The sequence below is a fragment of the Castor canadensis genome, chromosome 11 (genome assembly GCF_047511655.1).
Source record: "Castor canadensis chromosome 11, mCasCan1.hap1v2, whole genome shotgun sequence".
NCBI lineage: Eukaryota > Metazoa > Chordata > Mammalia > Rodentia > Castoridae > Castor > Castor canadensis.
Genome location: NC_133396.1, coordinates 88,609,195 through 88,632,721, shown reverse-complemented (window position 1 = coordinate 88,632,721; position 23,527 = coordinate 88,609,195). Strand labels below are relative to the sequence as shown.

Here is a 23,527-nt window from a genome sequence, read left to right as displayed (position 1 = left end):
TGGGGTTTTTCACATGGTCAGAAGATTTTATGGATTTGAAGTATATGTTCAAGGATATCATCTTTGAAACCTTATACTTAAACATAAGAAATTCATGTTACTGGATTATTTTGTAAGTGACAATACCCATCTCCATGGTTCTCTTGATGTTGCCACTGTGTTTCATTAACTACAGCTCCCTGATTTTAGACTCCATTTATTTCTCTAACTGTACTGCACACACCAGTTGATTTGAAAGAGTCTAGTTAGTAACTTCTACACCTCTCCAGATTCTTAACTAAGAACGGAAAAAAGAAGCTGTTAATAATAGTCCATTTTCTGCTGCTATAACAGAATACCACAGATTGGTTAACCTACGAAGAAAAGAGATTTATTTGGCTCACAATTCTGGAAGCTAGGATGTCCAAGATGGAGTGACTGCATCTGGTGAGAGCCTTCTTACTCTGTCATAGTGTGTCAGAAGGCATCACAAGGTGATAGAGCACAGGAGGGTGGGGAAGGAAAACACATTGCCAAACTCTTCTCCTGAGATCCTCCTTACCTCCACCTTCTGAGTAGCTGGGTTTATAGGCATGAGCTGCTGTGCCCAACCCTAAAGGTCTGATTTCTTAATATCATAACACTGGCAATTAAATTTTGATGTGAGTTTTGGAGAGAACATTGAAACCATAGCAAAAGCCAAATGTGGGACAAAATATTGAGCTTTATTATTGGTAAAGGTGGAGGGGAAGATGTGAGGATTCTACTTACAGTTGCATTCTTTTTTAACAAAAACTGAGAGCCCCTAGATAGAAATAGGATAAAAGAAGAATAATTTTCTTTTTAATGCAGTGAATCATGATACCTGTCATTGCCACTGTCCGTTCAGATGGAAACATTAGGCAGGGGACTAGACAGGATGTTTTAAACCATTTGACTGGATCTTTCTGCCCTGCCAACACTGGGTTTGAGATTGGCACTTGACCAATGGACAGTCGCTATTTTAGGAGGCAGACTACTACAAACTGAGATTGATTTGGTTGCTTCAAATCTGGATTCCATATTTCATTAGCTTTACTGATTAGAACAAATTATTTAATCTTTTAAATATATTCTTTCATTTGTAAGATCAGAATACAATTAGTTCAGTGATTGTTATAAGTAGAGAGATAGTGAAAATATTTACTAGTGTTTGTAGCAGGCATCTGGTATATAATAGTAGTAAAATGCTGTTATTTGTGGGTTTTAGTAGCTGACTTTCAACAAATTGGAGCTTGAATATTTAAATCTTTAAAAATTATAGCTGCCCTATGTAAACACATAGTTGTGATGGTTATTGTATTCCTAAATTTTGCTATTAAAAATAGAAAACATGCATTACCTAAAACTAATTTTGCTTCTTTTTTTGTTTGTTTGTTTTTGCGGTACTGGGGTTTGAACTTAAGGCCTACACTTTAAGCCACTTCACAGCCTCTTTTGCTCAGGCTGTCTTTGAACCGTGATCCTCCTGATGTTTGCCTCCTGAGTAGCTAGGATTACAGGCGTGAGCCTTTGGGGTATTTTGCTTCTTTGAAGTACTCATTTCATGAATGCAAAAGGCTATAATTAATTGCCCTTATCCTGATAATGTCTCTACATTACAGACTTATCATATACATGAACATTACACAGAATGCCAGCTGTAGGTTTTAATTTTCTTGTTAGGATGAAATCTCAAAAAAATTCTCCATATTTTTGGAGGAATAAATGAGACAACCATGCAATAGTGATCATTTGTTTCTTTTGGCATTTGAAATAGCTTTTAAAAATTGCACGTATTAAAAGTATGCAAAATACGATGTTTTGATATAGGTACTGAAATGATTGCTACAATGAAATAGGAGATTTAATTTGTTTGAGCCAATATGTTCATGTTGTGAAAATTATAGCAAAACATACAAAAAGCATTGACCTGATTTAAACTTTGTATAGGATATCTGGCACATGATTATTATTTAATAAATATTTGTTGACTGGTCTCTTGCCATACATTTTGTTACTCAGACATGTTATAGATTATAGATTATAAGATGCTTTATTAAGATTTAAATATGTATAACAGGAAAGTCCCTTTATCTTTAGAATGAAGTATAGTTAAAACACAGATTTGGCAGCTGGGTATAGTGGCTCATGCCTGTGATCCTAGGTTCACAGTAGACATAGGGGAAGGTTGTGGTTTGAGACCAGGAAGACAAAAAGTTCACAAGCCCTATCTCTACCCAATAAAAAGCTAGGTAGGCATGATAGTGTGTGCCTGTCATCCCAGCGAGGTGGGCAGCATAAATAGGAGGATCCAGGCCTGCTGGGGCATTAACGTGAGACCCTATTTGAAAAATACTTAAAGCAAAAAGTCTAGGGATATGGCTCAAGTGGTAGAGCACCTGCCTACTAAGTTCAAGGTCTTGAGTTCAAACCCTAGTACTGCCCCCCCCAAAAAAAAACCGTCTAAAAAACAAACAAAAACCCACACTTGGTTGTATTCAGTCAGTTTTGTGCTAGAAGCTGTAAAGAGGGACTGATATTTCTGGTACTAAATTATATCATTCTTTGGGGCAGTTACTAATAGTTACTGATTTGATTCTAAAAATATACATGAAGAAAGTAATTTAATATATTTTTGCTCTTTCCTAAGTTGTCTGCATCAAGTCTCTGTTTATTTCCATCATTTTCTTGATACAGCAAATTGAAACATGTTCTTGGCTTACAGAAGTTTGACATGTTTTGATAAGGCTATGAGAAGTTCTGAAAGGCCTTATCTTTTGCTTTTAAAACACTTTTCTACTACTGATTTGCTTTAATGTCAGGTATTATTGCAGTTGTGTACTAGGGCTATGATCCTATGAAAGGTTGATAATATTTAGCATTTTATGGACAAATTAGTTTAATGACACGTGAACAAATGAATAAATAAATTTAAGGTGCTGAGAGAGGTTTTGACTAGTGGGAGGAAAGTTATTTGTGGATATTAAAAAAGGGAAGTTTAAGTGTAGTGTTAACTACTCTGGTTACTATGTTGATTATCTTGGGAACAATTTCCTATTTATAAAAATTAGCTTCTGGTGGTAATTTTGTAATGTATGCATGTATTGAAACATTACATGGCACCCCCTCCAATAAATATGTAGTTTTTTTCGTCAAGTGAAATTGAATAAAAAAGCCCTTAGAAAGGTGGTGATTTTGATATAAAATGCATGAATTTTTATCAGCATTCTTTTGCTCAGAAGCCGAAAAGGGGGTTGAGAATAGTACTTGTGTGGCATATGTGATGCCCAGGGTTCAGTCCCCAGCATCGGGGGAAAACTTGCTGATTCAGGAGGAGAAGATTTCTGCCTTTTTTTTTTTTTTTTTTTTTGCCTTAGAGAAACAGACAACAAATAACATTTTGCTGTGTGTTTAAAAGACAACTGGAAGAGCCAGGTTCTGGTGATTCATCCCTGTAATGCTAGCTACTCAAGAGGCTTAGATTGGGAAGATCATACATAGTTCCAGGCCAACCTGGGTAAAAAAGTTAGTAAGACTCCCATATTATTGGAAAAAAACCTGGGCATGGTGCCATGTGCCTGTCCTCCCAGCAGTGGCGGAAGTTTAAAATTGGAGGATTGTGGTCTAGGCCAGCCTGAGAGATAGGAAGACCCTATATCCAAAATAACCAGAGCAAAAAGGGATGGAGGTGTGACTCAAGTGATAGATAGAGTGCCTGCCTTGCAAGTTCAAACCCCAGTAGCGCCAACAGCAGTAATAACAACAACAACAACCCTGGTACAACGACAACTGGAGAATTTAGTGGGAAAATGAATTTTCACTTTGTGCTTAGGAATTGATTTACCATCATAAAATTCTTAAGTGTAGACTTTGAGAAAAAGAACTACTTATATGAAGCAGTATTACTGTTTATGGCGATATGTTTACTATTCATACCCATTAGGGACAATCACTTTGTATTATTTTGTATTTATAACTTATTTTGTGTTTTTTTGGTAGCAGGAATAATTAATTATTTTTTGTACTATTATCTCAGTTGATATAACTAGATTAAAAGAAAATGCCTTTTGTTAAAATGAATTTCAAATGTTCTAGCACTATAGTAATATGAACATTGCTTGGAAAAACTAGTATTCATCTTCCCGGCTTAAATAAAATGAAGCTATCATATGAAAGAATGTATACCAACCTTAAAATTATTAACTGATAGACTGAATACTTTGTAAATTTATACTTGCTTAAAACATTTAGACTATTTGGGTACTCTTTAATATTTCAGGTTTTGACTTTGGCTTTAAATGTAATATTATCTAGGTGTGGGAACCAATTAGATCACTTTACTAACCTTTTAAATGTATTTTATAATATTTTTGACAGTACTGGGGTTTTGAAGTCAGGACCTTGCACTTGCTAGGCAAGCACTGTCACTTGAGCCAAGCCCCCGTTTATGCTTTTATTTTTTTGGAGTAGAGTCTTGTGTTTTCACCTGGATTTCTATCTCCTGCATAGATGGGATGACAGGCATGCACCACATACCCAACTATTTTTTTGTTTTTTTGTGATACTGGGGCTTGAACTCAGGGCCTACATGTTGAGTCACTCCACCAGCCCTTTCTTGTGAAGGGTGTTTTTGAGATAGGGTCTTTCAAACTATTTGCCTGGCTGGTTTTGAACTGTGAGCCTCCTAATCTCCACCTCCTGAGTAGCTAGGATTATAGGCATGAGCCACTGATGCCTGCCCAGATTTTTATTAGTTGAGACTGAGGCTCTATAACTTTTTGCCTGAGTTGGCTTTGAGCTGTAAGGCTCCTTATCTCTGACTCCTTAGTAGTTGGGATTCGGCATGAGCTACTGTGCCTGGACATATTTTGTAATTCTTATAGTGGGATTTGGTTTTAAGGTGAGAATATAGGTTGATATAACTAGCTAGATCTTTCATTTATGCCATTTTCCACCTTATGTTTGTAAAAAACCACTAAAATACAGAGCTGAAAATTGTTAGGCTGATGATTGAAGTTGAGAAAGTCTTGAATATTTGAACTCAGATAATTTTAGTGGTAGCTATTTTGACCAGATATTATATTCATCTTTTCTTTTTATTCCTCCTTAAAAACACCAGACCATAAAGGGTCTTTCCTAAGAGTTTGAAAGTAATTATTGACTGAATTGGTAAATAAAAAATTAACCTTAATTCAAATTATGAGTGGTTCTCATTTGTTAACTTCATTTTATTTTTTTGTCGTGTTTATTTATGTTGTTTACATAGAAGCTACATACTTTGTGACTTGCTGTACATTAAAGGAACCCATTGTTAGGGAGTTCTGTTGAACTTCCTCCACATGGATGTTTTTATTTGTGGACGTACTAACATGCAGCTAGTGTATATTCTTATATTTTTTAATTCTTACATTTTTATATTTAATTCTTATATTTTTGGGAGATATTCTCATTTTTATTTTGAATTGTAAGAGATTAAGATCTACAAGGCTAAACAACATTTTTGGAGAGTTGGGGAGTCTGGTTTGGAAGTGCTGAAATTACTGTTTTTCTTTATTTTTAAAGAGATCAAATGACCCACAATGTATATTTGATGATTTGTTGTAAGTATTAGGGCCTGAAGAACATACAGGTTTGATTCATCTCTAAATTCTCAGCTTACATAGTGTTAAGTACGTAGTAGTCTTCCAGTAAATTTTTGAATGAATTAATCCATAGCATGCACATTTAAAACTATTTTTTGGTATCTTTTGGATAAGTATTTAATTATTTTCTCCTATTTTAGAGATTATGATATGCCATATTTGCTCCTTTTCCTCAAGTTTGGACAGATACAACTAGTCATTTATAGAAATTTTTAGCTTTTATCCAGTGTTCCATGTTCTTGTATTTTTTTTAGGCAATTGATTATTTAAATGTTTTTTAAATAATTCAAAGATGGAGTTAGTAGTTTCTCATTTCCAGGGTTATTCCTGTTTTTAAATTCAGTGTAGTCATTCTCTGCTTCTGTTCTTACCTTCTTTCTTTTTTTTTTTTAAATATTATTAGTTTACAATATTTATATAAGGGGTTTTGTTGTGACATTTCCATATATGTATATAATATACCTAGGTTTGGTTCATCCCCTCTATTGTTCTCCCTTTTCCCTTCTTAAAATGGCTTTGACAGATTTTATGTCCCCTATTCATACATGTGTAGAAATAAATCAATCTTATTCACCCTTCTTTACCCACTTCATTTACCCTCTTCCTCCTGCTAGTACTCTCTCCTTAACATGAACTGTTTTACATTCCTGTCCTTCATTGTTTAAATGCCTGTTCATTGTTCAGTGGGTTTTACCTTGGTATTTTACCTGTAAATATATTGTGCTTTAATCATCCTAACCCCCTATATTACCCTTACTCTTTTCTCTCTACCCCATATTATTCTGCAGTTTTCAGTGTGTTTTGTGTCTTGTTCCTATACAGGTGTGATGTATTTCAATATTATTCATTCTCTTACCATTCTCTTCTTCTTTCCCTCCTCTCCTAGTCACCTCTAACAGCCCTACTGTTGGAAGTGTGTTCTGTGTATATGTGTATATGTATATACATATATGTATATATGATGGTGCTTGTATTTGCATTTGTATTTATTTTCCACATATGAGAGAAAACATGACCTTTGTGTTTCTGAACCTAGTTTATTTCACATAATATGATGTTCTCCAGTTCCTTTCATTTACCCTCCAATGACAAAATTTCATTCTTCTTTATGCTGAATAATATTCCATTGTATTCACGTATGTATGTATGTGTGTATGTATGTATATATATCATATTTTCTTTTTTATAATCCACTCATCAGTCATAGGGCATCTGGCCTGTTTCCATAGCTTGGCTGTTGTGAATAATGCTGCAATAAACAGGGGTGTACAAATATGTTTATTGTGTCTTGACTTACATTCCTTCAGACGTATGCTTAGGAGTGGTATTGATGGATCATATGGTAAGTTCTATTTTTAGTTTTTTTGAGGAACCTTCATACTGCTTTCCATAGTGGTTGTACTAATTTACATTCCCACCAACAGTGTCTAAGGATTCCTTTTTTCCTGCATCCTTGTCAACATTTGTTGTTTGTGTTCTTGATGGTAGCCATTTTAAAAGGAATAAGGTGGAATCTTAATGTGGTTTTGATTTGTATTTTCTTTTTTTGATGATACTGGGGTTTAAACTTAGAGCCTCACGCTTGCTAGGCAGGTGCTCTATCACTTGAGCCACTCTGCCAGCCCTTATTTTTGTGTTGGGTATTTTCTAGATAAGGCCTGGTGAACTATTTGGCTGGCCTCGAACCATGATCCTCCTGATCTTTGTCTCCCAAGCAGCTAGGATTGCAGGCGTGAACCACCGGCATCCAGCTCCATTTTCTTTATGGCCAAGAATGTTAAGCATTTCTTCATGTGCTTTTTGGCCATTTGTACTTCTTCCACTGAAAAATTTCTGTTCAGTTTATTTGCCCATTTCTAGACTGGGTCCTTGATTCTTTCTGAGTTTAGTTTTTTGAGCTTCCTGTAGATTCTGGTTAATACCTTATCAGATGTATAGCTGGCAATGATTTTCTTCCATTCTATAGGCTGCCTCTTTAGTCTGATGACTTGTTTCCTTTGCTGTGCAGAAATTTCTTAGCTTCATGTAGTCCCATTTGTCAATTCTTTCTCTTACTTGCTGAGCCTTTGGGGTTCTATTTAGGAAGTTATTGCCTATGCCTGTATGTTCCAGTGTATTCCCTATTTTTTCTTGCAGTAGCTTCTAAGTTTCAGGCCTTATATTGAGGTCTGTATTCTACTTTGAGTTGATATTTGTACAGCATGAAAGACAGGGATCTAATTTCAGTCTTCTACATGTGGATACCCAGTTTTCCCAGCAACATTTGTTGAAGAGGCTGTCTTTTCTCCACTGTATGTTTTCAGCGCCTTTGCCAAAAATCAGGTGGCTGTAGCTGTGTGGATTTATGTCTGAGTCTTGTGTTCTTTTTCATTGGTCTTTGTGTCTGTTTTTGTGCCAGTACCATGCTATTTTTTTTGCTGTGATTCTGTAGTATAGTTTGAAGTTAGGTATTGTGATACCTCTAGTGTGGCTCTTTTTGCTCAGTATTGCTTTGTGTTTTCATGGTTTGTTGCACTTAATAATGAACTTTAAGATTAACTTTTTTATCTTGTGAAGAATATCGTTGGAATTTTGATGGAGTTTGCATTGAACACATAGATTGCTTTTGGTAGTATGCCCATTTTCATGATATTAATTTTGTCACTTCCTGAACATGGAAGATCTTTCCGTTTTCTGATACCTTCAGTTTCTTTCTTTAGTGGTTTATGGTTTTGGTTATAGAAATCTTTTACTTTTGTTAACTTTATTCCTAGGTATTTTTTGAGGCTATTGTAAATGGAATTGTTTTCCTAAATTCTTTCTCAGTCTATTCATTGTTGGTGTATAGGAAAGCTACTGATTTTTGTACATTGATTTTTTTAAAATAAATTTTTATTGGGGTACTTCCATGATATGGGGGGGGTTCATAGTGACAATTCCAATTAGAACTATGTTGTACATTAATTACATTGCCCCCATTGGCTCTCCCCCTCAGCCCCCTCCCCACCCCACTTAAAGCAATTGCAAGAAGTTTTCTAGTTCTGTTTCATATAGGTATATGAAGTCCATCTACCATATACTGTCACCTTAATCTCCTTAGTTTACCCTCCCCCCTCTCACTGTTACAACCCCTCCCACTGCCTATTTTTCAGTCCTGGTTTTCGTAATTATTAATGTTTGAGTTGACGTTCAGAAGGGTGTCTCAATGTATGCCCTCTGTGGGTGTGCTTTACTTTGGTCTGTTCAATCCCTTAGAATACTCTCCCTTACCCCTTTATCTCCAGACCCCCCATCCCGTTTTTCAACATCTTTCAGTACACATTCTTATATCCTCTACCTTCACATCTTGTGGTATACGATATTACTGTTGCTTTATCATTCTCTTTTCCTTTCTCTCTTTCCTGAGTTCCATAGAGTGGTTACACTGTCACACACATGTTCTACGACTGAGTTTGTATATGGTCATGTTTGTTTTTGTGTATATGCTTATCTTTGGGTCATCCTTCCACGTGTGAGAGAAAACATGCGTCTTTTGTGTTTCTGATCCTGGCTAACTTCACTTAACACGATGTCCTCCAATTGCATCCATTTACCTTCAAACCCCATGTCATTATTCCTTGTGGCATGGGAATATTGTGTATATATCCCATGATTTCATGATCCATTCATCAGTTGTAGGGCATCTGGGTTGTTTCCAGAGCTTAGCTATTGTGAGTAGTGCTGCAATTTGTTTGACTTCTTCCTTTCCTATTTGAATTCCTTGTATTTCTTCTTCCTGTCTTGTTGTTTTAGCTAGGAATTCTGAGACTGTGTTGAAGCGTGGAGAGAGTAATACCCCTGTCTCGTTCCTAACTTTAAAGAAAATGGTTTTAGTTTTTCCCTATTTAGTATGATGTTGGCTATAGATTTTGTCATATATAGCGTTTATTATGTTGAGGTACCTTCCTTCTGTTCCTAATTTCATCAGAGCTTTTATTAAGAAAGGATGTTGAATTTTTGTCAAAGACCTTTTCTGTAGCTATTGAGATGAACATGTAATTTTTGTCCTTGCTACTGTTTATATGCTATATTACATGTATTGATTTGTATATGTTGAACCATCCATGCATCCCTGGAATGAAACTGTCTTGATCATGGTGTATGATCTTTTTAATATGTTGTTGAATTTGATTTGCCAGTGTTTTTGAGAAATTTTACATCTCTGTTCATTGAAGAGATTTCTGTAAATCTCTAACTTGTTCATCCTCACATTCTCTCTCTCTTTCTTTCTCTGGTTGTGTCCTTGTCTGGTTTTGGGATGAGTGTAATACTGGCTTCATAGAATGAATGTGGTTGTGTTCCTTCCCTTCCTATTTTGTAGAATAATTTGAGGAGTGTTTGCATTAGTTCTTCTTTAAAGGTCTGGTAGAATTTAGCTATAAATCCATCAAGTCCTGGGCCTTTCTTTTATGGGAGACTCTTTATTGCTGTTTCAGTTTCATTGCTTGTTTTCTTTTGTGGTATGGGTTTTGAACTCAGGGCCTCATGCTTGCTAGACAGGCACTCTACCACTTGAGCCACTCCGCCAGACCTGTATTGTGGTGGACTTTTTCAGGGTAGGGTCTCATGAATTATTTGCCCTGGCTGGCTTCAAACTGATCCTTCTGATCTGTGTTTTCCAAGTAGCTAGAATTACAAGCATGAGCCACTGGCGCCTGTTTTCATTGCTTGCTATAGATCTATTTAGGTGGTTTATATTCTTTTGGTTCAATTTTGATTGGTCATATGCATCTAGAATTTATTCTAGATTTTTCTAATTTATTTGAGATAGGTTTTCGAAGTATTCACTAAGGACCCTCTGGATTTCATTGGTATTTGTTGTGATATTCCCTTTTTCTCCCTCCTTTCTTTACTCTAGTAACTTCTCTTATAATAAATTCCACAGATTTCAAGGTAGAGTGTAATGCAAAGAATGGCCCTTTGGAGTAGATCTGGGTTTCCACCTCATTACCATTGATTCCTGGCTGTGTGGTTCTGGGTGTGAGTTACTTAATTTCTCTTTAATTTAATTGATAGTTAAAATCAATTAGTGGATACAAAGCTGCTGGTAGAGAAGTTGTACAAATAGTAAAATAGTAGTTGTTAGCAGTACCAACTACCAGCCTCTGACTGTATGTTTACTAATGAAAAACAAGAGTTAATCATGCAGATTTAGGTTACATTTGCACTTGAGGATTAAGGATGATCATAAAATTGTTAAAAATGTGATAGCATAGCAGAGCAAATTTTTTTTTTTACAGAGGCTAGGTTTGTCTTCTAGATATAGGCTACTTTTTTCTTAAACTAACCATCTTAAAAAGTAATTGAAATGGCAAACTAAAAATCTGCTTTAGGTTGAAGCAGATTTTAGGACTTCTAAAATTCTAGATTTGGCTTAATTGTTATTTGAGGGAACCATGGGAAAGAAAAGTGGATAGCTCAGTCCCTGCCATACAGTGAGCTCAAGTAAATGGTAAGTTTGTGTTTGTGTGTGTGTGTGTGTGTGTGTGTGTGTGTGTGTGTGTGTGTGTGTGTGTAGTGATTAAGAGTGTGGCTTCTCTGGTCAGATTGTCTTACGAACCACATAACCTTGAGTATGCCAGTTAGTGTTCTGTTATTTCATCATTTATAAAAAATGTATTCATATTAGCTTTTTGTCATATTAGGAGAGTTAAATGAAATGGAATATAAAATGCTTAGTATAAAATAAACACCCAAAAGGACTGGAAACATGGAGACATGGAGGTAGAGCACCTGTTTAGCACACACAAGGACATGAATTCAAAACCCAGTATCACCAAAATAAACACTTAATAAATGTTAGATATTATTATTGTATACTTTTTTTTTTTTCCTTTTTGAGAGGCATCATTTCTTGTTGGAAAAAGTAGGCTCTTTGGAGTCTGTTTAATTGGTTTTGAGTCTTGCCTCACATGTGACCTTGGTGAAATGACTTAACTATTCTCTTCTTGTTTTCATGTCTATAAAAATAAAGATAATAGCTACCTTGTAGAGTTTTTGGAAGTGTTATAAATACACAAGTACTCAGTAAATGTTAATTATTATAGGCACTATGACTAAAATTCAGGTCAACAGTATTTTCTTGAGATGGCAATATGAATAAGTTGTCTAGGTTTTCCTGAAACTGATGGCTAGCTGAATTGAATACTTACTCTACAACCAAGTCTACTTGATGTGGTGGTGGTGTGTTCCTCTAATCCTAGGTACTCAGGAAGCTGAGACAGGAGGAGTGCAAGTTTGAGGCCACCCTGGGCAATTTAGCATGACTTTGTTTCTTTTCCTCCACCCTCCCCCACAAAAAAAAGTTTCAGTGATGGAGTGTTTGCCCAGATTCATGAAGCTCCAGGTTCAATAGCTAGTACTGCAAAAAACAAAGAAACAACAAGCAAAAAACTCTTCATAATGACAGCTTAAGTATTTACTTGTTTATAATATTTTCATGTGAAGTAAAAATGTATACTAAGGTATGCTATTTTGGGTTCTCTTACTTATTTTTATAAAACAAGGTAAAAGCTACATTAGTTTGGGCTTAGGATAAAGAGATACTGTTTTGGTTCCTCTAGATGCCTTTTGTACTTTGTGTCCTGGAAAAGACAAATACTGCTTATAGGAGGTTATCTCTAGGACTTAGAATGGTTAATGGAAAAGTAAGTAGTCATTTACTTTTTTGAATTGGACAACCTAGAACTTGTCTTGCCTAGACAACACAAAACCCCTAATCAAAAGTGATAGGTGATTGTTTTTTTACTGTCTTCTGTGAACACAACTATCAGAGGGCTCAGATAGTTTAGTGGCCAGCCTAGGTCTCCAAAAACATGAGCAGTTTTCCCTAAAGAGAGGATTCAACTTTTAGAATTTACTGAGCACTAGTGACTAATATAAAAAACAAAACAAAAAACACATGATCACTGTAAACTGAAACTATAATAGACTCTCATAAGGCTCTCAGAAGTAGAGTATGTGTTTATAGAGAATATTATCAAAGGGTTTGCGTGTCCATTCAGATATTCACCTTTTGTGGTTTTTCACAGAGATAAAATATGTACTTGTATGCTCTTTTTACTGTTTTTTGAGAAAAGAAACTTTATTATGCACAGAAACTTGGCTTCATAGCATATTTTGCTAGCCACAAAACTTCTGGCAAGCAATAACTCATTTTACATAATTTTCCTTTACTTCTTGGAAGATTTTACAAATAGGTGTCAGTTGCTAATACTTTTGAGATATAATACACATACCATAAAATTCATCATTTAAGAAGGTACAATTGGATGGTTTCTAGAATGTTCACAAGATTGTGCACCACTGTCTAATTCTACCACTATCTATACTTCCTCTTCCTCTTCCTCCTTTCTTTCTTTTTTTTTTTTGTTGTCTGTGTGATTTCTTTTTTTTTTATTGTTTTATTATTCATATGTGCATACAAGGCTTGGGTCATTTCTCCCCCTTGCCCCCACCCCCTCACTTACCACCCACTCCACCACCTTCCTTCCCCCCCACCCCCTCAATACTCAGCAGAAACTATTTTGCCCTTATCTCTAATTTTGTTGAAGAGAGAGTATAAGCAATAATAGGAAGGAAGAAGTGTTTTTGCTGGTTGAGATAAGGATAGCCAAACAGGGATTTGACTCACATTAATTTCCTGTGCATGTGTGTTACCTTCTAGGTTAATTCTTTTTGATCTAACCTTTTCTCTAGTTCCTGGTACCCTTTTCCTGTTGGCTTCAGTTGCTTTTAAGGTATCTGCTTTCGTTTCTCTGCGTTAAGGGCAACAAATGCTAGCTAATTTTTTAGGTGTCTTACCTATCCTCACCCCTCCCTTGTGTGCTCTCGTTTTTATCATGTGCTCAAAGTCCAATCCCCTTGTTGTGTTTGCCCTTAATCTAATGTCCGCATATGAGGGAGAACATATGATTTTTGGTCTTTTGGGCCAGGCTAACCTCACTCAGAATGATGTTCTCCAATTCCATCCATTTACCAGCGAATGATAACATTTCGTTCTTCTTCATGGCTGCATAAAATTCCATTGTGTATAGATACCACATTTTCTTAATCCATTCATCAGTGGTGGGGCATCTTGGCGCATCCTGGCTGTTTCCATAACTTGGCTATTGTGAATAGTGCCACAATAAACATGGGTGTGCAGGTGCCTCTGGAGTAACCTGTGTCACAGTCTTTTGGGTATATCCCCAAGAGTGGTATTGCTGGATCAAATGGTAGATCAATGTTTAGCTTTTTCTTCCTCCTTTCTTTTCTACTTCAAGGAATCCTATTTTGTCTTTGGGCTTTCCTCTGACCTCTTACTAGGAAATTTTGACTTTTGCTGTAGTTTCAGTTTAGAGTTGTTCATCATCTTTTTTTTTTTTTTTTTTTTTTTAACATTAGTCACTCTAATTGCTGGATTCTCTCTTGAGTCGAAGCTGCCTTACTACTTTCAAGAAGTCCTTACACATTCTCATTTGGTGTAAGAGAAGGTAGAAAACAGTATCATTTTGGATGACTTTGCCATAGGCTACATGTTGTTCTTTGGCAGTGTAATATTTCTTGATAACTATTCAATCCTTCCTCTTGCACGACCAGTTAAGTTTTATTATAAAAAATATTTTTGTTATCTTTAGCTGATCACTTTCCTTATGTAGTCACTCATAATACCACCATGCAAGCATTTTACAAACTGATCTAGGTCTCCTAATCAATTATCTTCATTCCTAAAGAAATTTTATCTCCTCCCCATCTGAATGATTTCAGTAAGATCTGTAGAGGGCATTATAATTTTCTAACATAATTACTTTCTTTAGATAGTGAAATATGTGTATATATGTGATGTTTTGAACACAAAAGAGATAAATAATAGAGAACTTAGCTTTCTCTACTTTCTTTGTACAATGTAGCCTTTTATATGTGTCAGTAACTTACTTTCTGAAAAATACAATGTTATTTTCTAGCCTACTATTACTCTTGATCCAAACTAAACTATAATTATCTTATTAACTTCAAAGCATGTCTCTTTCAGTTCTTTAGTGTCTACTGAAGTAAAAATCTTTTTCCTTTTAGAACCACTCTTTACCCTTTCCCTGATGCTTTCCTTGAGGTCTGATACCTATATATCATGTTGTCCAGATGGAGGACAGCTTCTTTCTCCTCTCCAGTACATCCTCTGATGAGACAGGTTATGTAACTGTATTCTTTGTTGAACTCTTGTCAGGAAAATGCTGTGCTAATTGACTTAAGATGGTGTGCCTTTCTGAGCACAGTGTTAAAATAAAAGGTATTAGGTTAACTGGCTTAGAGTTAACTCAGAGAATTCCCTTTTGCCCCTATCCTGGAGATTAGAGATTGGAATGGCTGCACAATTTAGGGAGGAGTAGAATGGATGTTAGAAGACACTATGTTTATTAGTTATTTGTCTTTTTATGTCCTTTATTTCATTTTCTGTTGGACTACTTTTTTCTTATTTGTTTAGAACAGTTATATATTTAGGATAATACCAGTTTGTCACATTTTGCCATATTTCAAGCTTTTGCCTTTAAATTTTCCTCACATTATTTGATATTGTTATAACTCTTAAATTGTTACGGAGTCAAATTTATCAGTCTTTTTTTGTGATTTCTTCCTTGCTTTATGTTTAGATCGTCCCCATGCCAATATTAGAAGTAATAATTTTTTCCTCCTTGTCAATTATGAAAAATCCAAAATCTTTTTGAAATTTGTTTGAAGTATATGATTTTAGGTAGGGATTAATTTAAAATTTTCTTCCAAAAATTTTATATCATACAACTGATTTTATTGAATAATCCCTTCTTTTGCCAGTGTTTGAATAAACTTGTCTATCTTAGTCCTTAGTACTGTATTGTTGTAACAAAATACCTGAGACTGGATAATTTATACACATACACATATTTCTTTTTGGGGGGATACAACTTATAAACAATAGAAAAATATTTTTCTAATCATTTTGAAGGCTGGGAATTCTTAAATCAAAGCACTGGTGGGGATGGTGAGGGTTGTGTCTGCTTCGAAGGTGGCCTCTTTTTGCTGCATTCTCTGGAGAGGAGCAACACTGTGTTCTTACATGCAGAAAGGGGTAGAAGGCACAGCCCTCATGACTTAATCACCTCCCAAAGGCCACATCTCTTATATTTCATTGAAGATGAAATTTCAGTGTGAATTTTGGAGGGTGTACCTTCATTCAGATCATACATACTATTACCCTTTTACCAGCTTTGAATCATAACATTTTTTTCATTCACATACCATTTTTTTTTTTTTTTGGTGGTACTGGAGTTTGAACTCATGGCCTCATGCTTGCTAGACAGGCCAACCATTTTTTGCAGTGGGTATTTTCAAGATAGGGTCTCATGAGCTATTTGCCAAACTAGCCTCAAACTATGGTTTTCTTGATCTCTGCCTTCCTAGTAATTAGGATTATGGCCACATATCAAATTATTAATTCTATAGTAGACTATTAAATTCTATATCCTGTTTCTTTGATTTGCCTGTCATTTATTATACCAGCATTGCATAATTTTAATGAACCCATATTTTACTCTCAGGTAATTCCTTTCCTCTCCCCCAGTTTTCTTGATATCTCTTTACATTTTCTTGCAGGTAATGTTACTACTTGGTATTTTTGAGTGCTTAATATGGGTCAGGAGTTTTTATGTATGTTAATACATTCAGTCCTTGTAACAACCCAGTGATGTTCAAGTCATAGCACTATTTTGCAAGTGCAAAAATTAAGATCACACCAAACGGAAAAACCAGCATTCAAACCCAGGCAGTTTGGCATTGGGGCTTATGTTATTAACCACCATCTTAAAGCTTAGATTGTTTTGTCAAGTTTCACAAGAACTCTTGTTTAAAGTTTTGAACCTGTAAATCAAATTGGGGAGAATTTGCATCTTTCAGTATGCAAATGGTTTGTTTTCTGAATTTTGCTATCCTGTCACATTACATCTGCCATTATATGTATTTCTTACAGTTTTTATGTACTTTAGTATTACTTTTTTGTTGGTAGCACTGGGATATGAATTCAGGACCGCCTGCACTCTGCCACCTGAACCACACCCCCAGACCTTACAGATTTTTTTTTTTGTTTGACGGTACTAGGGTTTGAACACAGCATCACGTTTTTTAGGCAGGTGCTCTACTACTTGAGCCACTTCACCAGCTTTTATGTACTTTAGTAAGGTTTACTTTGTAAATTCTATGTATATCACTATTTTTCTTAGATGCATATTATATTATAAATGGATTCTTTTCACTTCTTTCTGGTGGAATAAGATAGCTGGACTAAAAGAAAACTATTGAGTTAGTATATTATATCTGGCACACTTGCTTAATAATATCAGTAATGCTGATTATCTTCTATATATTTCTTCATAAGAAATATGTTTCATAACATGTTTAGAAATGAGATATTTGATAGAGAATTACTGATTTATGTTGGGGGATATACTCTACTCATGTATAGCTAAAAAAATTATGAAATCTCTAGATAAAAAGATACTGCTTTTAGGTTGAGGCAAATTGTGTAGCTGGTAGAGGTTCTTTCTGGAGATGCAGGGGAAGGAGTTCCAGTCACTTTCTTATTGCCTTGTTGGCCAGAAAGTCCTTAGTGTAGTGGTAAGGGTAGGGATTTTACTTGATGGGCATGACTGTAGAGACCTGACCTTTTTTCCATTGAAGCATATGATTTTGGCATAGAAGAACAGGAAATCACATTTGTCCTTTGGATATCTGATTGCATTTGGCAAAGGAAGACAAGCTAAGAGTGTATGTATTTATAAAGCATAAAACTGTGAAATGTGTGGGAGGAAAGAAACATAAGTAATAATGACTATCAGTATTTTGTGTACTTAATAAATCTTGAAGTCTGTTTTCCTGAAGTCTCTTACTGGTTTTAATAGTTTTTTAGTTGATACTTTCAAGTAACAGTGGCACTTTGCATAATAATTTTACTATAACAATAGTCTGAGGCAAAATTGGCAATGTTTAATATGTAGTATTTTCATTTTATATTTTAATTGTAGCTTTGATGTCTTTGCAACCTGTGTCTAGTGGTTTTTAATTTCATTCAGTGCATATTTATTTAGTGTTTACTGTGTTAGGAACTCCTGTAGGTGCTGAGTATGTAGCAGTGTATAAGACAGAGCTTGTATTTTAGTCAAATTTAGGGAATGTTAAATGAGCTATTGGGATCCCTTCTACTACAGATACTTAGTTTTACTGAATTTTGGTGAGAGAATATACTCTAAAACAGTGTGCTCTGAAAATTGTTGGAAGTTTTCTTTTATTGTTTTTATTTTTATGATCTATGGTATGATTTCTTTTGTAAATGAATCTTTTTGTTTGGTTAGAATGATAGTTCAGTATTTAGCTATATATCTATTAACTATAAAAATTAAACTCCACATACTGTATCTTCATTTCTTAAGTACTTGCTCTGTCAATCATTAAGTTGCCTTCTACTTGAATTGTGTATTTGTCAGTTTGTCATTGTAATTTGAACAGTTTTTGCTTTATATATTTTATGCTGTTTAGTATGTAGAGGCTTTTGACTAAGATCTTCAAGTGTGGCTTGTACCACCTATCAATATAAAAAGAACTGTTTGTCTTATTTAATGCATTTGGTCTGAATCACATTCTGATATTGAATTCACCAGTTTCACTATTTTTTTGTTTAATTTGCATTATGGTGATTTATGCTTTTAAAAAACTTTATGTGCTTTTGTTTTAGGTATGTCTGGTGCAGTTGCAATTTCTGTATAATGTATAATGCATTGGCAATTTCATATAGTTCTACTTTTGATAGTTGCCATTTTCTTGTAATTATTGTATTTTGACTACATATGAGTATCTTTCAGTAGGTAGACAGTATAGATATCAGTAATAAACAACATTTATCAAGTACTTCAGGTAACTCCTTTTTTGTATACAACAATCCTGTGAGGTGGGTGTATTTATCTTTACATTTTTATACCTGAAAAAAATTAAGACATGGTCCTAATGGGGCTTCTGTACTGTAGCCACACATCATTGGAAATGCCTCATACAGTAATAGTGTGGTTTTGCTGTACTCACAGGACTATTTCTTAGATTTGTGGGAAGTAACTACATGACAGTTGTAAAATATGAAACACTTGAACATACATACTTACATATATACATACACACACACACACACACACATACATACATACACCTTAGGTATTAGCATATTCCACATATCCTGCGTGCAGTAGGCATATCCTGAGTGTAATAGAAATGAATATGATTCAAACTCATTCATGTTAGAGAAGAGGGGTGTCAGCATTTGAGAACCAGGCAGATCTATCTACTTTAAAAGTGACCCAAAAATAGATCCCAGAGATCCTAGGATGGGGAATTTTGAAGTTGTCTACAGTAATTCAACTCCGCAATTCAAGTGGCATAAGTTTAAAACAAACAAACAAACAAATTTTGTGACCTGTAGGATGAAAGGCTGGAAGATTTACCAAGCCAATAGCCCCCCAAAACAGGCAGGAGTAGCAATACTTATCTCTGACAAAGTAGACTTCAAACCTACATTCATCAAACGAGATAAAGAAGGACATTCCATACTAATAAAAGGGAAAGTAGACCAAAAGGAAATAACAATTATCAACCTATGTGCACCTAATGTCAACGCACCCAGTTTCATCAAACATACCCTGAAGGACCTAAAAGCATATATTAACTCCAACACAGTGGTTGTGAGAGACTTTAACACCCCATTATCATAAATAGATAGGTCATCCAAACAAAAAATCAATAAAGAAATCCTAGATCTAAAATATACCATAGATCAAATGGACCTAGCTGATGTCTACAGAGCATTTCATCCAACTTCTATACATTCTTCTTAGCAGCCCACGGAACCTTCTCCAAAATAGATCATATCCTAGGGCACAAAGCAAGCCTCAGCAAATACAGAAAATAGAAATTATACCATGAATTCTATCTGATCACAATGCAATAAAACTAGAACTCAACAACAAAAACAAAGACAAAAAACGTGCACACAGCTGGAAACTGAATAACTCATTGCTTCATGAACAATGGGTCATTGATGAACTAAAAGAGGAAATTAAAAAGTTCCTGGAAGTCAATGAAAATGAAACACAACCTACCGGAACCTATGGGACACAGCAAAGGCAGTCCTGAGAAGAAAGTTTATAGCCATGAGTGCATATATTAAAAAGACTGAAAGATCCCAAATCAATGACCTAATGATACATCTCAAACTCCTAGAAAAACAAGAACAAGCAAATCCCAAAACAAATAGGAGAGGAATAATAAAAATAAGAGTTGAAATCAATGAAATGAAACAAAAAAAAAAAACCATACAAAGAATTAATGCAACAAAAAGTTGGTTCTTTGAAAAAATAAACAAGATCAACAGACCCCTGGCAAACCTGACTAAAATGAGGAGAGAAAAAAACCCAAATTTGTAGAATCAGGAATGCAAAAGGGGAGAGAACAACAAACACCATTGAGGTCCAGGAAAACATCAGAGACTACTAAGAGAACCTATATTCAATTAAACTCGAAAATCTTAAAGAAATGGACAGATTTCTAGATACATATGACCATCCAAAACTGAACCAAGAGGATATTAATAAACCGAATAGATCTATAACACAAAATGAAATTAAAGCAGCAATCAAGAGTCTCCCCAAAAAGAAAAGTCCAGGACCTGATGGATTCCCTGCTGAATTCTATCAGACTTTTAAAGAAAAACTGACACCAACCCTTCTTAAATTGTTCCATGAAATAGAAAGGGAAGGAAAACTGCCTAACACATTTTATGAAGCCAGTATTACACTTACCCCAAAACCAGGCAAAGACACCTCCAGAAAGGAGAAGGGTAGGCCAATCTCCTTAATGAACATTGATGCAAAAATCCTCAGTAAAATAATGGCAAACTGAATTCAACAACACATCAAAAAGATCATTCACCACGACCAGTAGGCTTCATTCCAGGGATGCAGGGGTGGTTCAACATACGCAAATCAATAAATGTAATAAACCACATTAACAGAAGCAAAGACAAAAACCACTTGATCATCTCAATAGATGCAGAAAAAGCCTTTGATAAGATCCAACATCATTTCATGATAAAAGCTCTAAGAAAACTAGGAATAGAAGGAAAGTACCTCAACATTATAAAAGCTATATATGACAAACCTACAGCCAGCATTATACTTAATGGAGAAAAACTGAAACCATTCCCTCTAAAATCAGGAACCAGACAAGGATGCTCACTATCTCCACTCCTATTCAACATAGTACTGGAATTCCTAGCCAGAGCAATTAGGCAAGAAGAAGGAATAAAAGGAATACAAATAGGTAAAGAAACTGTCAAAATATCCCTATTTGCAGATGACATGATCCTATACCTTGAAGACCCAAAAAACTCTACTCAAAAGCTCCTAGACCCCATCAATAGCTACAGCAAGGTAGCAGGATATAAAATCAACATAGAAAAATCATTAGCATTTCTATACACTAATAATGAACAAACTGAGAAAGAATATATGAAAACAATTCCATTTAAATAGCCTCAAAAAAATCAAATACCTAGGTGTAAACCTAACAAAGGATGTGAACAACCTCTACAAGGAAAACTATAAACTCCTAAAGAAAGAGATTGAGGAAGACTATAGAAAGTTGAGAGATCGCCCATGCTCATGGATTGGTAGAATCAACATAGTAAAAATGTCCATACTCCCAAAAGTAATCAGCATGTTTAATTCCAATGACATTCATTAAAGAGATTGAAAAATCTGTTAAATTTATATGGAAACACAAGAGGCCACGAATAGCCAAGGCAATACTCAGTCAAAAGAACAATGCTGGAGGTATCATGATACCTGACTTCAAACTATATTATGAAGCAATAACAATAAAAACAGCATGGTACTGGCACAAAAACAGACATGAAGACCAGTGGAACAGAATAGAGGATCCAGATATGAAGCCACACAACTATAACCAACTTGTTTTTGACCAAGGCGCTAAAAATATACGATGGAGAAAAAGCAGTCTGTTCAACAAAAACTGCTGGGAAAACTGGTTAGCAGTCTGCAAAAAACTGAAACTAGATCCATGTATATCACCCTATACCAATATTAACTCAAAATGGATCAAGGATCTTAATATCAGACCCAAACTCTAAAGTTGGTACAGGAAAGAGTAGGAAACACTCTGGAATTAATAGGTATAGGAAAGAACTTTCTCAATGGAACCCCAGCAGCACAGCAACTAAGTGATAGCATAGATAAATGGGACTACATAAAACTAAAAAGTAATGTTCTCTAAACTGAAGAGAACATCCACAGAGTGGGAGAAAATATTTACCAGCTACACATCAAAGGACTGATAACCAGAACATATAGGGAACTTAAAAAACTAAATTCTCCCAAAATTAATGAACCAATAAAGAAATGGGCAAGTGAACTAAACAGAACTTTCTCAAAAGAAGAAATTCAAATGGCCAAAAAACACATGAAAAAGTGCCCACCATCTCTAGCAAAAAGGAAATGCAAATTAAAACCACACTAAGATTCCACCTCACCCCTATTAGAATAGCCTTCATTAGCAACACCAGTAACAACAGGTGTTGGCGAGGATGCGGGGGAAAAGGAACCCTCTTACACTGTTGGTGGGAATGTAAACTAATACAACCACTCTGGAAAAAAATTTGGAGGCTACTTAAAAAGCTAAACATTGATCTACCATTTGATCCAGCAATACCACTCTTGGGGATACACCCAAAAGACTGTGACACAGGTTACTTCAGAGGCCCCTGCCCACCCATGTTTGTTGCAGCACTATTCACAATAGCCAAGTTATGGAAACAGCCAAGATGCCCCACTACTGACGAATGGATTAAGAAAATGTGGTATCTATACACAATGGAATTTTATGCAGCCATGAAGAAGAACGAACTGTTACCATTTGCTGGTAACTGGATGGAATTGGAGAACATCATTCTGAGTGAGGTTAGCCTGGCCCAAAAGACCCAAAATCGTATGTTCTCCCTCATATTCGGACATTAGATCAGGGGCAAATGCAACAAGGGGATTGGACTTTGATCACATGATAAAGCAAGAGCACATAAGGCAGGTATGAGGATAGATAAGACACCTCAAAAACTAGATAGCCTTTGTTGCCCTCAACACAGAGAAACTAAAGCAGATACTTTAAAGCAACTGAGGCCAATAGGAGAAGGGGACCAGGAACTAGAGAAAAGGTTAGATCAAGAAAAATTAACCTAGAAGGTAACACACATGCACAGGAAATCAGTGCGAGTCAGCTCCCTGTGTAGCTATCCTAATCTCAACTTTTAAAAACCCTTGGTCCTTCCTATTATTGCTTATACTCTCTCTTAACAAAATTAGAGATAAGGGCAAAATAGTTTCTGCCGGTTAGCAAGGGGGAGGGGGAGAGAGGGAGGGGGCTTGGGGGTAGGGGTGGGGGGTGGGGGAATGGGGGAGAAATGACCCAAACATTGTATTTTTTTTTCTAAATTAAAAAAAAAAACATTTGTGGCCTGATAGGACAACTGGATTAAACATCTTTTAAAAAGGGCTATCTTGAAGAAGAATCAGCTTTAGAGATGACCTTGACATGCAGTGAATTAATCTTAACATGTGACAAAACATTATAAAATAATAAAAGAAAAAGACATGAGATCGTAGTTTACTTGTTAGGGTTTTGTATGAATTATTCCCTCAGAAGGCTCCTGTGTTGGTTTAGTTATCAGCTGGTGGCGCTGTTGAGAGATTATTGGAACCCATTGATGAGCTCATAGTTGAATAGGCTATTAGGAGGTGGGCCCTAGT

At 35.5% G+C, this 23,527-nt stretch overlaps 1 protein-coding gene and 1 non-coding gene across 7 annotated transcripts in view; both read left to right on the top strand.

Moving 5' to 3' along the window:
- The window catches only part of Rabgap1l (RAB GTPase activating protein 1 like), a 750,530-nt gene that overhangs the window by 32,522 nt on the left and 694,481 nt on the right, over positions 1-23,527 (top strand). The window lies entirely within an intron of this gene.
- LOC141414468 (small nucleolar RNA SNORA18) lies at positions 18,652-18,786 on the top strand. Its single transcript, XR_012439496.1, has one exon. It is a non-coding gene; the product is annotated as a small nucleolar RNA SNORA18 (small nucleolar RNA).